At 39.1% G+C, this 16,825-nt stretch overlaps 1 long non-coding RNA gene across 2 annotated transcripts in view; it reads right to left on the minus strand.

The window, feature by feature from the left end:
• Positions 1-6,241: 6,241 nt before the first annotated feature.
• LOC130272665 (uncharacterized) overlaps positions 6,242-16,825 on the minus strand; it is a 160,737-nt gene continuing 150,153 nt past the window's right edge. The window contains exon 3 of one of the 2 annotated variants that reach the window (XR_008843671.1): positions 6,242-6,570. This is a non-coding gene — a long non-coding RNA (uncharacterized LOC130272665). Of the gene's footprint in view, positions 6,571-8,324; positions 8,454-16,825 lie in introns of those variants that run through there. The other variant, XR_008843672.1, reaches the window with a different exon arrangement.

Genomic DNA, 16,825 nt, shown 5'->3' on the forward strand with positions numbered 1-16,825 from the left:
CGCTGCAGGGAGAGAGACGCCGTGAACGCTCCGGGGAGGAGCGGGGACCCGGAGCGCTAGGCGTAACAGGTGCTTTTAGTACGTACCTGACAGACTGTAATGGACATGCTTAGGAAGGATCTGCACTTGTCTTGGGTCTAAATGGCTATGTTTTGAGATTACCAAAATACTGTGGCTAGCTTTTTGTGAACTGCTATTTCCTCTTTGAGTTTTCTTTTTTGCCTACAAATCCCATAATTCTATTTTCTTCCTTCCCACACATCAGCCACCCCACCCATTGAAACATAAATGAGCTGCATCCATTCAAAAGACCTGTGATTTTCAATCAGGGTGCCTACAGCTGTTGCATTAGTTGCAATTTGATCTCTCTCCCTCCAAGTGATCGCTCCACCCATTGAAGCAGACAGGCTCCCTGTCATCAGCTAACTAGTGAGTCAGGTCTCGGCCACATTGCAAACTGGGAAAAATCTGAGACAACAGTCATTTCGTATGCTCTTAAAAATAAATTAAATTAAAATCCCATAAGAATTGTGAGAAAACTGTCACAGAAAAATAATTCCTGGAATACCCCTTTAATAAATGTGATTTAACCCCTTCCCTAATAAAAGTTTCAATCACCTTCCTTTTCTCATTTAAGAAAAAAAATTATTTATTAAAAATAAGTATAAACATATGTGGTATCGCCGTGTGCGTGAATGTCCGAACTATAAAAATATATTGTTCAGTAAACTTTACAATCAATGGCGTACACGTAAACAAATTTCAAAAATAGTGTATTTTTGGTCACTTTTTATACTAAAAAAAAATCTATAAAAAGCGATCAAATGTCCAATCAAAACAAAAATTGTACCGATAAAAACTTCAGATCATGGTGCAAAAAAATTAGCTCTCATAGATCCCCATATGCAGAAAAATAAAAAAAAGTTAAAGGGATCAGAAAAGGACATTTTAAAACTTATTAATTTTCATGCATGCAGTTTTGATTTTTTCCAGAAGTAAGAAAAAATTAAACCTATATAAGAAGGGAATAATTTTAATCATATGGACCAGCGGAATATTTTTTTTGTATTTTTTTTAATTGAGAAATGCACTACGTAGATGCATTACATTCAATACAACAAAAGTGCAAAAATGGAAAAACACTGAGTCCCCAAGGGGTTAAATGGCCATGTAAGCTGTCATCCATGATTTCTTATCACTGGGCTAGCAGCTGTATCCCTGTGTCTCTCTCTGTCTTTGTCCAGCCACTCCCCCATCATTCCTCACAGACCTCGATAGGCAGCATGTAACTTATTCCTCAGTGAGGTGATAGATCATCTTGTCTGTCAATACAGACTTGATGCATTTTTTTATGTGAATGGAGAAAGAAGCCTTTTTCTATGATAGAATATAGTATGAAGTTTGTTTTATTAGCATGTAGTATTAATGTGTTGAAAGTTAAAATATATATTCCATTAGTGTAAGTCATGTTATGACTATTTTTTTTTTAATAAATCAAATGCACATTTGAACAAGTAAATTCTTACAATATAGATAGTCAGAGGAAAGAAGCTTTGACCACATCTTCTGCTCCTATCTTCACGATTTCTTTAAAGGGGTACTCCGGTGGAAACTTTTTTTTTTATTTTCTTTTTTTAACTGGTGCCAGAAAGTTAAATAGATTTGTAAATTACTTCTGTTAAAAAATCTTAATTCTTCCAGTATTTATTAGCTGCTGAATATTACATAGGAAATTATTTTCTTTTTGGAACACAGTGCTCTCTGCTGACATCATGACCACAGTGCTCTCTGCTGACATCTCTGTCCATTTTAGGAACTGTCCAGAGCAGCTTATGTTTGCTATGGGGATTTTCTCCTAATCTGGACAGTTCTTAAAATGGACAGATATGTCAGCAGAGAGCACTGTGGTCATGATGTCAGCAGAGAGCATTGTGTTCCAAAAAGAAAATAATTTCCCATGTAGTATTCAGCAGTTAATAAGTACTGGAAGGATTAAGATTTTTTAATAGAAGTAATTTACAAATCTGTTAAACTTTCTGGTACCAGTTGATTTAAAAAAAAAAAAAGTTTTCCATCGGAGTACCCCTTTAATTGACAATCATCTCTCCTACATCATAAACATGCGTTCTGAACAGGGTAAGGAGGGAAACAAAAGGTAAGGAATGCTGAAAGTCATCATACCTTATCCTGCTCTCCCCCTGTGTAGCTCCCACTGAGGGACAATTGACAGTCCCCAACATACATTGCATTGTTGGATGATTCCTTTAACACTGTTAGGTTTAGCTGACATAAACATGTAAGGGGATATTTATTCTCCTATTAGCACTTCTGCTATTAGCGCTTCATTATTTTTTAACAATGTTCTCTTTACAGTAACATAACTAGGAATCTTTTGGAGCACCTGGCACAACAATATGGGGAGATCTAAGACAGCACCAGAAACCGGGACATATCTGCTGAATCTAAGATACTTTGAGGCTACACAATATACTTCCCCAGTAATAGGTTTTCTGACTTTATTTTAGAAAAAATTTCCATATGTTCCAAAAGTAAAACAACTTTTTCAAACTTTTCTGTTAGAATGATGATGCACTGCAGAATTTGAGCTTTTCCTCTTCAGTCAAAGTTCAATAACTCTAGGCTACCTATGGACTTAAACTGCTACTATACATCTGCTGAGGTTTTAAAAAGATCACTCCTATCTAGTAAAATGATGTTCTATCAGTAGAATATGTCATCATTTTATGATTTGTGGGGGTCGACCAATGGGCCTCCACCAATTCTGACAATAAAGAGGCCAAAGCAATGATTTAGCTTTCTACCTTCTTTAAAGTTTTTGCTGCATATTAGCATTCTCTGACAGAAAGCTGCAGCATTCATAGTGGATAGCTGAGGCCCCATTGTACAAGAGATGTCTCTCTTTATTCCCAGGATTGGTGGGAGTCCCAGAATTTAAACCCTTAATGATCATAATGTGATGACATATATCAGTGACACACAATCACACAATATAGATGGAATCAGATGTGTCTGGTCAATTGTATTATGCCTGAGATGGGCACAAATGACAAAGCTGAACACTTTTTTGGGGTTCATTTGTAGAAGTCAGACACACAAAAAACTTTCTGAGGTTCAACCTCCTTTGGGGCATTAAATCCAATTAAATTTGGGATCCCCCCCTAAAACATCATATATTTATTATATTCATTTATAAAACTACAAGAACGGAAATAAACAACACTTAAACACTGTACATGGTGTCACGCCCCATTTGCAAAGGCCATACTTCTTTTCAGACATGCTAGCAAGGTGTCATAAAGTGTTGACTTTCCATTTCATATAGGAAATCTCTCATGTATATATTGTTATTTGTTGTTTCCTTCACTTACCTAGATTTGGGCAGCATGACCGGATTACTGTGATTAAGAGGTTCTATACACTAATGACATATTGCTTGTGCCATCGATTAGTATTGTACATTTGGATGGGGTATTTATCACATTTTTTGTTGTTATTTGACATATTACATTGTAACACATACCTGATGTGTTCTAAAGATATTGATTTTCTAACTTTATTTTTTTATGTGACTTTTTTTATATATATTCTAGATTTATTGGATTATTGATTTGAGGAATACAAGTTTTGCATATTTTTTACAAGTGACTATTTGGATTTGTAGGGATTATAATCTTGGCAGTGGCTGATATTGGGCGGCATCTCAGGTAGCCGTGGCAATGGCTCTGGAAGTCATAGAGTCGCTCGTCATGCTCTGACATGGCTGCTCTAGCCAATGGGAACTATTGCTAGCCAGTACAATCAGCAGCAGTGGGCGGGATATTTAAATTCCTTCAGTGTATCCCAGCCCTGGTCGTGATTGCAGTTCTTCTGTATTACTAGTGTTTATACTTTTGTTAGCTTTGCTGCTTTGTCTGTGTTCTGACCTTTTGGCCTACTTCCTTAATACTGTCATCTGTCCTGCCTGATGTCCTGTACGTAGTTGCTTGCCTAGTCTTACTACTGCCTGTACCTCGACTATTCTTCTGTTTTGCAGATTTTATACACTGCCGCTCTTTAGGTTTGTTAAAACAAAATAAAAGAGTGCTTCATAGCGTAAAACCGCCTATAGGTAATCCACCAATGTAACTAGGAACTTTTACCATAGGAGGTTGTGTGGACTCACACACAAAAATGGTCAGCGTGAATGAGTAATAAGCCCATTCTACAGCCTCCCTGACCAAATGAGCAATAGCAGATGAAGACTTCCAAGAATGGGATGGGGTTCAACGGTGCTGACCAGGAATGGACAAGTCAGGTGAGATGAAGAAGGTTTATTGGAGGAAAGAATGCAATGCGTTTTACCGCACTTGCGCGGTTTCATCATATGCCTGATGAGACCGCCAAGCATGGTGAAACACGTCACATTCTTTTATCCAATAAACCTTCTTCATCTCACCTGACGTGTCTGTTCCTGGTCAGCGCCATTGAACCCCATCCCATCCTTGAAAGTCTTCATCTGCTATTGCTCTTTAGGTTTGATCCATTGCTTGTTTCCTGACATCCCTTGTGTGTTCGTACCTCTGCTCCATCTTAATTTTAATACTAGCCCTATCTGTCTGTTTTTGTCAATTTGCTGTATACCTGTTCTGTTTTCCTTGGTCTGTTCCTTGGTTAACTTGTTATGCCTGGACCTATTCCCTGACCTCTGTTTTTTTTTTTTTTTTTTTTTTTTACTTCATTATGACTTGAACCTTAGTAACGTGGGGAGCAGCACCAGGGTTGGGGCCACCCTATTAAGGGGGTGGTGACCCTAAAAGGCAGCAACAGAGTCTGTGAATCAGCTCAGGACTGCATATATCCTTGCCCAATGTGACAAATACACTACAAGAACAGTTTTATACTGTAATTTCTACAGTTCAGCTCCCTTTTATCCATCATAAAATAGATATAGGATTGCACTGTTGGTAAATGTGTATTCTCTTAGAAACAGACCTATTACTCATGTAGATAAAAACAACAAGTCTGGTAGGATAGCCACACAAAGATATATTAAATAATATAACTTGACCTAGGGGCTTATATGTAGATTAAACTTTTGCATAGATGACCCAACAAATTCAAACTCATTTCTGAATCTTGTATTCAGTCACTTTGAACATGTTAATGTCCCTGTTTTACAGCAGGCTAGATATACTTAAGCTTTTCATACCCAAATAACCAGGGAATGATTTTATTATTCATAAGGATTTTTTTTTACCTGAAGTAATAGTGCATGTAGTCCCAGTTATTATTTCTTAATCTTTTCTATTTTAGTTTTTTTTTGTATTTTTTAGCCTGAGGGCTACATTCTTTTACATTTGAAAATATTGTGTTTCATGTTTTAAGTTAAACATTTTTTTCCCGCACAGTACAAATACCAAACATATGGTGTATTGAAACAAGCATACAGCAACTTAGGGCACAATGTGGCTTTATATATATATATAAATATATATATATATATATATATATATATATATATATATATATATAACATTGTAATTTATGCAAAACAAGGTTTTGTACATCCAGTCTTCCATCTAATCTTACACCCAATCATGCATTATGTATTATATGAATCAAGAAAAAAAGAATCTAAATAGTGGTAAACATTCCTGTTGTAATTTAATGCATTTTTGATGTATATATCTGTCTATCAATGCATGCCTATATATTTATATACACCATATGGCCTGGGACACACCTTATTAAAATCGATTGTTTATCTCATTTGCGTTGTCATGGGCGTATAAAATCAAACATCTACCAATGCAGTCTGCTTTTTCAGAAATTTGTGAAGAAAAGGCTTTTTTTTTATAGAGCTTACTAAATTCCAGCATAGGATGCTATCATTTCTACAAGTCTGTTCATACAATTTCTTCCCTCCTACATTTTCTACAATCAACTCTGAGTGGTGCAAATTTGGTACATAGTCTGACTTTTTGTCCTGAAGTGATTTTTGCTGAACTTGCTTGATAAGAAAACCTTCCAGAGGAGGGGCACAATCAGTTGGTGGTGTATCTATGGCTTTACAGTATTCTGCCATGTGGAAATATTTTCCTATCTTACCAGATGCAGAAAACCATGTACAATGCTGTCTCAAGAGAAGGGAAAGGGAAAATCAAGGTAATAAAAGGAAGAAGGAAACCAAGAGTTGGATTGTGCTGCCACAAATGAAGAGACATTAACAGTATTTCTCCTTTCAGGTAGGTTTATTTAACAAAAACATGCAATGCTTTTCAAAGCTGTTATGGCTTTTTCATCAGGCCTGATGTCCTTCCATTTGTGGCAGTACGATCCAACTCCCGGTTTCCATCTTCCTGTTATTCTCTTGATGTTTGAAACGCTTGCTGGTCAGCGTGGGGAGCCATAGCAGCCATCCTTGAGTCTTTCATATCACTCAGAGTGTTGTGTCTCAGTTTGCACAACGAAACCAGGTGAGTTTGTTTTGATCCATTTGAGAAACCATCACTGGCATTGTTGGCTTCCACAAAGGAGAGTGCTCTCTGTTGTTTTGTGCTTTATATGTCTCTGAAAAAAAAGTAAGAGATAGCCAGGGTCTGAGTTTAGGAATTACGACTCTACATAAGCACATGAAGCAGCATCACAAGGTTTAGCCACAAGTATCAAAAGACCGCCATTGCCTGCTGGCCGCTGGCTACAACTAGCACTACTCCACCACTCATGCTGTTCGCTGGTTACTACACTACATTTAGTCCACCACTTCCTGGTGTCCGGTGGCTACTACAACTACCACCAGTCCCCCAATTCCTGCTGTCCTCTGGCTACTACAACTAGAAACATTGAAACATAGATGTGTCGGCAGATAAGAACCATTTGGCCCATCTAGTCTGTCCAATAATCTGAATCCTATCAATAGTCCCTGGCCCTATGTTATATGAAGGATAGCCTTATGCTTATCCCATGCATGTTTAAACTCCTTCACTGTATTTGCAGCGACCATCTCTACAGGAAGGCAATTCCATGCATCCACTACTCTCTCAGTAAAGTAATATTTCATGATATTACTTTTAAACCTTTGCCCCTCTAATTTAAAACTATGTCCTCTTGTGGTTGTTTTTCTTCTTTTAAATATGCTCCCCTCCTTTACCGTGTTGATTCCCTTTATGTATTTAAAAGTCTCTATCATATCCCCTCTGTCTCTTCTTTCTTCCAAGCTATACATGTTAAGGTCCTTAACCTTTCCTGGTAAGCTTTATCCTGCAATCCATGTACTAGTTTAGTAGCTCTTCTCTGAACTCTCTCTAGAGTATCTATATCCTTTTGGAGATATGTCCTCCAGTACTGTGCACAATATTCCAAGTGAGGTCTCACCAGTGTTCTGTACAGCGGCATGAGCACTTCTCTCTTTCTACTGCTTATACCACTAGTCCACCAATGCCTGTTGTCCACTGGCTACTACAACTACCACTAGTTCACCAATGTCTTCTGTCCACTGGCTACTTTAGCTCCCACCAGTCCACCACCCTTGTTGCTGCTATTACCAGCCAGGCCTACACATATACAACCCAGATCAGCTTTTCATACAAAAGCAATCCTGTTGCAACTCTCAAAAGAGAGAATTTTTGGAATGCTTGAAAAAAGCCATCGCAACTTCACTTGCTGGACACAATACATGTTGCAACAAGGAAGATTTTTTGGTAATATTTCCAACTTTTTAATGTTTACAAAAGCTATTTCTTTAGCATTTGAGACACCAATCCTGTTGCAACTGTGCAAAAGGAAAGAAAGACATGGCCAGGGCCTGAGTTTAGGAATTACAACTCCACTTAACTACATGGAGCAACATCACAAGGCCTAGCTATAGTTATTACTTGTTCACCAATGCCAGCTGTCTGCTGGCTACAGCTGGATAAAAGTAAGATGAGTACTGGATAGCCACACTCTTAGACCCTGGGTATATAGTCAGAATGGGGGAATTTTCTTTCACCTTTCGAAAAGGCTAAATTGGATTTTATAGGGAGAAGCTACAAAGCCAGCTTGTCATGGCTTTCCAACAGAAAACACATGCAGAATGGGGAGTCCACTCACTCTGCTAGCACTAATTCTGCAAAAGTCAGGAGCATCAGCAGCATCTTCACATTGGAGTATATGATGATGAAGTTTTTACATCTGGTATTCCAACCTGACATGAATTGTCACCAAAGAGATTAACTGCTACTATCAGCTATTTCTTGAGACACCTGCTCACAAAAAAGGGAGCATTTTTGATGATTTTATTTTTCAATATTTTCAACAAAATTTCAGTCTTTACAAAAGAGATTTCTTCTTCATTATTCTGAAGCACACACCAATCCTGTTGCAACTCCCAAAAGAGGAAAATTTTTTCAAGGCATGAGATAAGACATTATGTCTTCCAATACCTCTGTGTGCATTTTAACACCGGCAGGCATCTGTCAACAAAAAGAGAATACTTTATGCACCTTATTTTAATGTTAAAAAGCATACAAAATCCACTAGTGCAGTGTGTTTATGAACAAGCTGTTACCGCATGTTGTTATAACTGTGACATTAACTTGCCTTAAACTAATTTAAAATTACCTGAATACATTCATAGGTGACACTAGCAGTGTTATACCGGACTTAGTCAGTGCTATACACATGTTTTAAAGATTATTGGTTTTCCGGTTCATGTAGAACTTGTTTGCTGCAAACCAAACTTTTTCCAAACTCAACTATATTTGTAACTTATGATAACAGCCAGTCTCAGGAGTGATACCTGTGCTATCAAAACTTTAGACGACTTTGGGATACATGTTGCAAGTTAAATAACAGTTACACTTAAAAAAGGCTAGAAAATAGTGTTTGAAAATGGGCATAATACAGTGGTTCCTCAACTATGGTAATTGGTTCCAGGCGGACCATGGTTTTTTGAAACCATCGTATGTTGAGGGATCCGTACCATAGATTATACTCACATGTCTCCGCCGCTTTGGTCCGTCAGTTCGCTGCTCTGGTCCGTCATTTCACCACTCCACTACTGCCACTGCCCTGCGCCGTTGCTCTCTATCACCATCATCATGTCGCTGTCATCACGTCGCTGCTCACGCTGCCCCTATTGGACGATGGGGCGGTGTGAGCGGCAACATGATGACGGCAACAGAGCATCGGAGCAGGGCAGCGGCAGCAGTGGAGCAGCAAAATTACAGGCTGGAGTGGCGGGGATATGTAAGTATTATTCAGCGGGGCACATGGGGCATATTAAACAGCTATCCGGTGGCAGCTGAAGCATTCAATGCTGCCGGATAGACGTTTTTGAAATGGCCCCGACACACAGAAGCATCATGTGTTGATGCTTCCTTCAACATACGATGGCAATCGTATGTTGAAATAATCGTATGTCGGGGACCACTGTATATAGAAACTGGCTTACCAGGATTGTCATATGCAGAAGATTTGAAGTTACTGTGTCTATTCCTGTTGAGTGTAGCTTGGAGAAATCATTGCAATACAGTGCATGTTGCAAAAACAATCCCTTTCACTTATATGGAAAAGATTTTCAGTTGCAGAAATGACATGTGCATATACCCTAAAGTCCAGAATCATTATAATTACAATGGGGGCCTAAAATTTACATAACTTTATGTATCAGTTTTGTTTACTCTTTGTCCATTACAACATACAGTATATACTGTAATAAACATAGCTGGACCTGCAGCCATACCATAGATAATTAGTTATATTGTTATTTATACACCCTATTTCTCGTTGTATCAAATTGTTACTAAAGTTTGACACTGTATTTGTAAACCAACCATAACCCTTTCTAAAATGATTCTTCTGTCGTACATTATTATCATCAACATCATCATCATTATGGAAGATGCTGCTGATAATATGAAGACGCCTTCAGCTAATCACATTTTACCTACCTGAATATCTTTATGCGGATAACACATTTGTTTACAAAGAAAAACATACTGGAGACTAAATATTGTATCAAAAGTTTCCCCGAGGCTTTGAGAAGTTCTCCATTACAATTTTGATATAAGAATGTGACTTGGGAAGATATTGAACCATATTTTACACTTTTTCAGCCATACAATTCTGAGTTTTATCCTCCCATCAATCAGCACAAATAGCTCAAGTTTATTGCTCTGCTATACACCCATTTGTCCCTTAATTCATTCTCATGGTCAGTGCAAATGGGGCTCACTTGAGCATTTTTCAGGTCAGAACAAGTTTTTTTTTTTTCATTGACTGGCAAGCGAAATCATATGACATGTTATTTATGGCTTAGTATATTTTTATTTTTTATTTGCCCTGACTTTTCCAGTTAAAAAAATGGAAAAAATAATTTTATATTTTAGTTAGCTAAATCATTTTGCTGATAACAACAGCACAGATACCAGAAGACTTAGAAAGAACTAAGAGTTATTTATGATGACATTTGCTTGCAGGAAAATATTTTAGATAAATACACTATCTTGCCCTCAAATTTAAAGTGCTATAAAGAATTATGATACTACGTAGCAATGGTTTGTGTTTTTGTATCAATATTTTTTAGTAACATTGTTCAGCTTGTTACTTGATTCAGTCATATTCTATGCAAAAACTATTATCATATTAATGAAGATAGTTCAGCTGCAAATAATACCTGTTCTCTCTGAATTATCCAGTCACATGTTAACCCTGCATTGATAAAATAGATTAATGACTCAAGGTTTTTCAATTGAATAAAAATCGGTTTAGTTATATTTTTAAAGGATTTAGAAACCTTTTCAGGTAAAATGTTAGATAGTCCGCCTCTCTTAAAAATTATTCATCTTTAACCCCTTGAAGACCCATAATGATTCTAGTCTGTCATAGTGCAGCTAAGGCTAAGTTTCCACTTGTTTTTTTATCTGGCAGTTTTTGAACCAAAGTCAGAAGTGGATCCATAATGGAGGAGAAGTGTAAGTTCTTCCTTTATGTGTCATATTCCTTTTGAATACACTACTGGCTTTGGCTCAAAAACTGCAGTGGCAGATTTCCAAAAACTGCCAGAGAAAAAAACAAGTGAAAACTTAGCCTAAAGGTGTAAAATGTGGATCAGTAGCTAGGGGTCACTGCTGGCACCTCTTAACCATTGATCTCCCTTTGTCAAAGATGACAGCAGCATCTTAATGCATGCTGCAGGTATTGTAGATTGTGCAGTGGGTCGGATGCCCTGGCTGCAGCACTGTTGGGATCTTCTATTGATAGAGAATAAAAATGGAATAAAAAAAACTATTTAAAAAGCCAGCTCAATACCAAAATGGTACCAATAGAAGCGCAAAAAAAAAAAAAAAAAAGCCCTCAAACATCCAGGTATATGGAAAAAAAAAAGTTTTAAGGCTAAGAAATGGCAATTTAACTCCTTGGGGACTCATCCTATTTTCACCTTAAAGGGGTTATCCAGTTGAAAACTTTATATATTATATTCCAGGAAAAAAAAAACGTTTTTTTTATATATATCAACTGGTTCCAGAAAGTTAAACAGATTTGTAATTTACTTCTATTAAAAAATCTTAATCCTTTCCGTACTTATGAGCTGCTGAAGTTGAGTTGTTCTTTTATGTCTAAGTGCTCTCTGATGACACGTGACTCGGGAACCGCCCAGTTTGGAAGCAAATCCCCATAGCAAACCTCTTCTACTCTGTGCAGTTCCCGAGACAAGAAGAGATGTAAGCAGAGAGTACTGTTGCCAGATAGAAAACAACTCAACTTCAGCAGCTTATAATTGTTGAAAGGATTAAGATTTTTTAATAGAAGTAATTTACAAATCTGTTTAACTTTCTGGAACCAGTTGATATATATAAAAAAAACGTTTTTTTTTCCTGGAATACCCCTTTAACCCCTTCCCGACCTATGACATACCTGTACGTCATGGGTGGCAAGGTGTTCCCGACCCATGACATACAGGTACGTCATGAACATTACTGCCGCTACTCGCGGCATCCTGCAGCGCCCGGTAAGATGGTGGCTATCACTGGTAGCCAGCCATCTTACCGTGCGACCACGGGGGGTTTCATCCCCCACCCCCCCCAGCGATCGCTGCTATCAGCTGGTCAAATCTGACTAGCTGATAGCAGCGTTTCGCTATCAGAATACTTAGCAGCGCGGTGTGTGAGTCCCGATCACGGGGATCGGGACACACACCGCTCTGCTAAGTTTCCCTGACCCGTCCCCCGGCGTCACTTACCCATCCGAGCGGTGTCCCGAGCGGTCCCGGCGCGATCGGCATCCTCCAGGCAGTCCCGGCGGCGCTGCGTCAAGGAGGTGAGTTTCCAGCAGCAGTGCGGCATCTTCATTGGCAGCAGTGAGATCGCCGTAAAGCGATCTCACTGCTGCCTCTGGGAGTTTCAAAACTGCAACTCCCAGCATGCCCAGACAGCCTTTGGCTTTCTGGGCATGCTGGGAGTTGTAGTTTTGCAACATCTGGAGGTCCTCAGTTTGGAGACCACTGTATAATGGTCTCCAATCTGTGCTCTTCCAGATGTTGCAAAACTACAAATCTCAGCATGCTCAGTCTGTCCAGGCATGCTGAGAGTTGTAGTTCTCTAACATCTGGAAGAGCACAGATTGGAGACAATTATACAGTGGTCTCCAAACTGTGGACCTCCAGATGTTGCAAAACTACAACTCCCAGCATGCCCAGACTGCCCAAGCATGCTGGAAGTTGTAGTTCAGCAACATCTGATCCTTCAGATATTGCCGAACTACAACTTCCAGCATGCCTGGGCAGTCTGGGCATGCTGGGAGTTGTAGTTTTGCAACAACTGGAGGCACACTAGTTGGGAAACATTGTCCGTTTCCTACCTCAGTGCCTCCAGCTGTTGCAATTGTTGCAAAACTATAACTCCCAGCATGCACTGACAGACCATGCATGCTGGGAGTTGTAGTTTTGCAACAGCTGGAGGCACACTGGTTTGGAAACACTAAGTTTGGTTGCAAAACACTTGAAAGTTTATTACTTAACTTAGTGTTTCCAAACCAGTGTTCCTCCAGCTGTTGCAAAACTACAACTCCCAGCAAGCACGGACAGCCAAAGGGCATGCTCGGAGTTTGCAACAGCTGGATGTTTGCCCCCTCCCCCCAATGTGAATGTACAGGGTACACTCACATGGGCGGAGGTTTACAGTGAGTGCTGCAAGTTTGAGATGGCGCAAATTTTGCGCTGCAGCTCAAACTTCCAGCGGCAAACTTGCTGTGAACCTCTGCCCATGTGACTGTACCCTAAAAACACTACACTACACTAATACTAACCTAAAATAAAAAGTAAAAAACACTACATATACACATATCCCTACACAGCCCCCCTCCCCTCCCCAAAAAAATAAAAAACGTCTGGTACGCTACTGTTTCCAAAACGGAGCCTCCAGCTGTTGAAAAATAATAACTCCCAGTATTTCCGGACAGCCATTGACTGTCCAGGCATGCTGGGAGTTTTGCAACAGCTGGAGGCACCCTGTTTGGGAATCATTGGCATAGAATACCCCTATGCAAATCCCTAATTCAGGCCTCAAATGTGCATGGCGCTCTCTCACTTTGGAGCCCTGTCGTATTTCAGGGCAACAGTTTTGGGACACATATGGGGTATCGCCGTACTCGGGAGAAATTGCCTTACAAATTTTGGGGGGCTTTTTCTTCTTTAACCCCTTATGAAAAGGTGAAGTTGGGGTCTACACCAGCATGTTAGTGTAAAAAAATAAATTTTTTACACTGACATGCTGGTGTTGCCCTATACTTTTCATTTTCACAAGAGGTAAAAGGGAAAAAAGACCCTCTAAATGTGTAATGCATTTTCTCCCGAGTACGGAGATACCCCATATGTGGGCACAAAGTGCTCTGGGGGCGCACAACAAGGCCCAGAAGGGAGAGTGCACCATGTACATTTGAGGCGATTTGCACAGGGGTGGCTGATTGTTACAGCGGTTCTGACAAACACAAAACAATAAATATCCATATGTGACCCCATTTTGGAAACTACACCCCTCACGGAATGTAATAAGGGGTGCAGTGAGAATTTACACCCCACTGGTGTATGACAGATTTTTGGAACAGTGGTCTGTGAAAATGAAAAATACTATTTTTGATTTGCACAGTCCACTGTTTCAAATATCTGTCAAATGCCAGTGGGGTGTAAATGCTCACTGCACCCCTTATTAAATTCCATGAGGGGTATAGTTTCCAAAATGGGGTCACATGTGGGGGGGTCCACTGTTCTGGCACCATAGGGGCTTCCTAAATGTGACATGCCCCCCAAAAACCCTTTCAGAAAAACTCACTCTCCAAAATCCCATTGTCGCTCCTTCCCTTCTGAGCCCTCTACTGCGCCCGCCGAACACTTTACATACGCATATGAGGTATTTCCTTACTCGAGAGAAATTGGGTTACAAATTTTAGGGTGATTTTTCTCCTTTTACCCCTTGTAAAAATTCTAAAATTGGGTCTACAAGAAAATGCGAGTGTAAAAAATGAAGATTTTCAGAATTTTCTCCTTCACTTTGCTGCTATTCCTGTGAAACACCTAAAGGGTTAAAACACTTATTGAATGTCATTTTGAATACTTTGGGGGGTGCAGTTTTTATAATGGGGTCATTTATGGGTATTTCTAATATGAAGACCCTTAACCCCTTAAGGACCGGGGTTTTTTCCGTTTTTGCATTTTCGTTTTTTGCTCCTTGCCTTTAAAAAATCATAACTCTTTCAATTTTGCACCTAAAAATCCATATGATGGCTTATTTTTTGCACCACCAATTCTACTTTGTAATGACGTCAGTCATTGTGCCCAAAAATCTACGGTGAAACGGGAAAAAAATCATTGTGAGACAAAATTGAAAAAAAAAACGCCATTTTGTAACTTTTGGGGGCTTCCGTTTCTACGTAGTACATTTTTCGGTAAAAATGACACCTTACCTTTATTCTGTAGGTCCATATGATTAAAATGATACCCTACTTATACAGGTTTGAATTTGTCGCACTTCTGGAAAAAATCATAACTTCATGCAGAAAAATTTATACGTTTAAAATTGTCATCTTCTGACCCCTATAACTTTTTTATTTTTCCGTATATGGGGCGGTATGAGGGCTCATTTTTTGCGCCTTGATCTGAAGTTTTTAACGGTACCATTTTTGCATTGATAGAACTTATTGATCGCTTTTTATTCATTTTTTCATGATATAAAAAGTGACCAAAAATGCACTATTTTGGACTTTGGAATTTTTTTGCGCGCACGCCATTGACCGTGCGGTTTAATTAACGATATATTTTTATAATTCGGACATTTCCGCACGCGGCGATACCATTTATGTTTATTTTTATTTTTATTTACACTGTGTTTTTTCTTTTATGGGAAAAGGGGGGTGATTCAAACTTTTAATAGGGAAGGGGTTAAATGATGTTTATTCACTTTTTTTTTGCACTTTTTTTTTGCAGTGTTATAGGTCCCATAGGGACCTATAACACTGCACACACTGATCTTTTACATTGATCACTGGTTTCTCATAAGAAACCAGTGATCGATGATTCTGCCGCATGACTGCTCATGCCTGGATCTCAGGCACTGAGCTGTCATTCGGCGATCGGACAGCGAGGAGGCAGGTAGGGGCCCTTCCGCTGTCCTGTCAGCTGTTCGGGATGCCGCGATTTCACCGCGGCTATCCCGAACAGCCCACTGAGCTAGCCGGCATGCTTTCGGTTTCACTTTAGACGCGGCGTTCAACTTTGAACGCCGCGTCTAAAGGGTTAATAGCGCGCGGCACAGCGATCAATGCCGCGCGCTATTAGCCACGGGTCCCGGCCGTTGTTAGAGGCCGGGCCCGAACCGCTATGACGCGGGGCCACGCCGTGGTCCCGCGTTATAGATCGGGAGTGGACACATGACGTTCCAGTACGTCATGTGTCCTTAAGGGGTGAAAATCCACTTCCAACCTGAACTGGGCCCTGAAAAATTACGATTTTGAAAATCTTGAGAAAAATTGGAAAATTGCTGCGGAACTTTGAAGCCCTCTGGCGTCTTCCAAAAGTAAAAACTTGTCAATTTTTTAATGCAAACACAAAGTAGACATATTGTATATGTGAATCAATATGTAATTTATTTGGAATATCCATTTTCCTTTCAAGCAGAGGCTTTCAAAGTTAGAAAAATGCTACATTTTCAAAATTTTCATGACATTTTTAGATTTTTTACCATGAAAGGATGCAAATATCAGTGAAATTTTACCAATAACATAAAGTAGAATATGTCACGAAAAAACTATCTCGGAATCAGAATGATAAGTAAAAGCATTCCAGAGTTATTAATGTTTAAAGTGACAGTGGTCAGATTTTCAAAAAATGCCCAGGTCCTGAAGGTGAAAATGGGCTGGGTCATGAAGGGGTTAAGGACTCAGCAAATTTTCATTATTTCATTTTCGTTTTTTCCTCCTTCCCTTCTAAAAATCATGCAGGAAATTTAGACAGAGATGGAAGCTTGGCGTCACGCTGCTGGAGATTTCGTAAATGGAGGACAAATCCGATAAGTTTCAAACATTTATTACAATACACGCAACACGTTTCTGAGTATTAACAACCCTTTCATCAGGCATGACAAAAATAGAAATAGAAAAATACAGGAAATTTAAAGCATAGATCCAGTGACATAAAAAGGAAATTACATATCCGAGATTATAGTAGGAAGGGCATATAGAAAAAATGCATTGCAAAAGACACAGTACCACACAGTATATACACAATATATATATATATATATATATATATATATATATATATATATATAAATGTATATATCACACAATCAAT

This window comes from Hyla sarda, chromosome 5, assembly GCF_029499605.1.
Source record: "Hyla sarda isolate aHylSar1 chromosome 5, aHylSar1.hap1, whole genome shotgun sequence".
Classification (NCBI taxonomy): Eukaryota; Metazoa; Chordata; class Amphibia; order Anura; family Hylidae; genus Hyla; species Hyla sarda.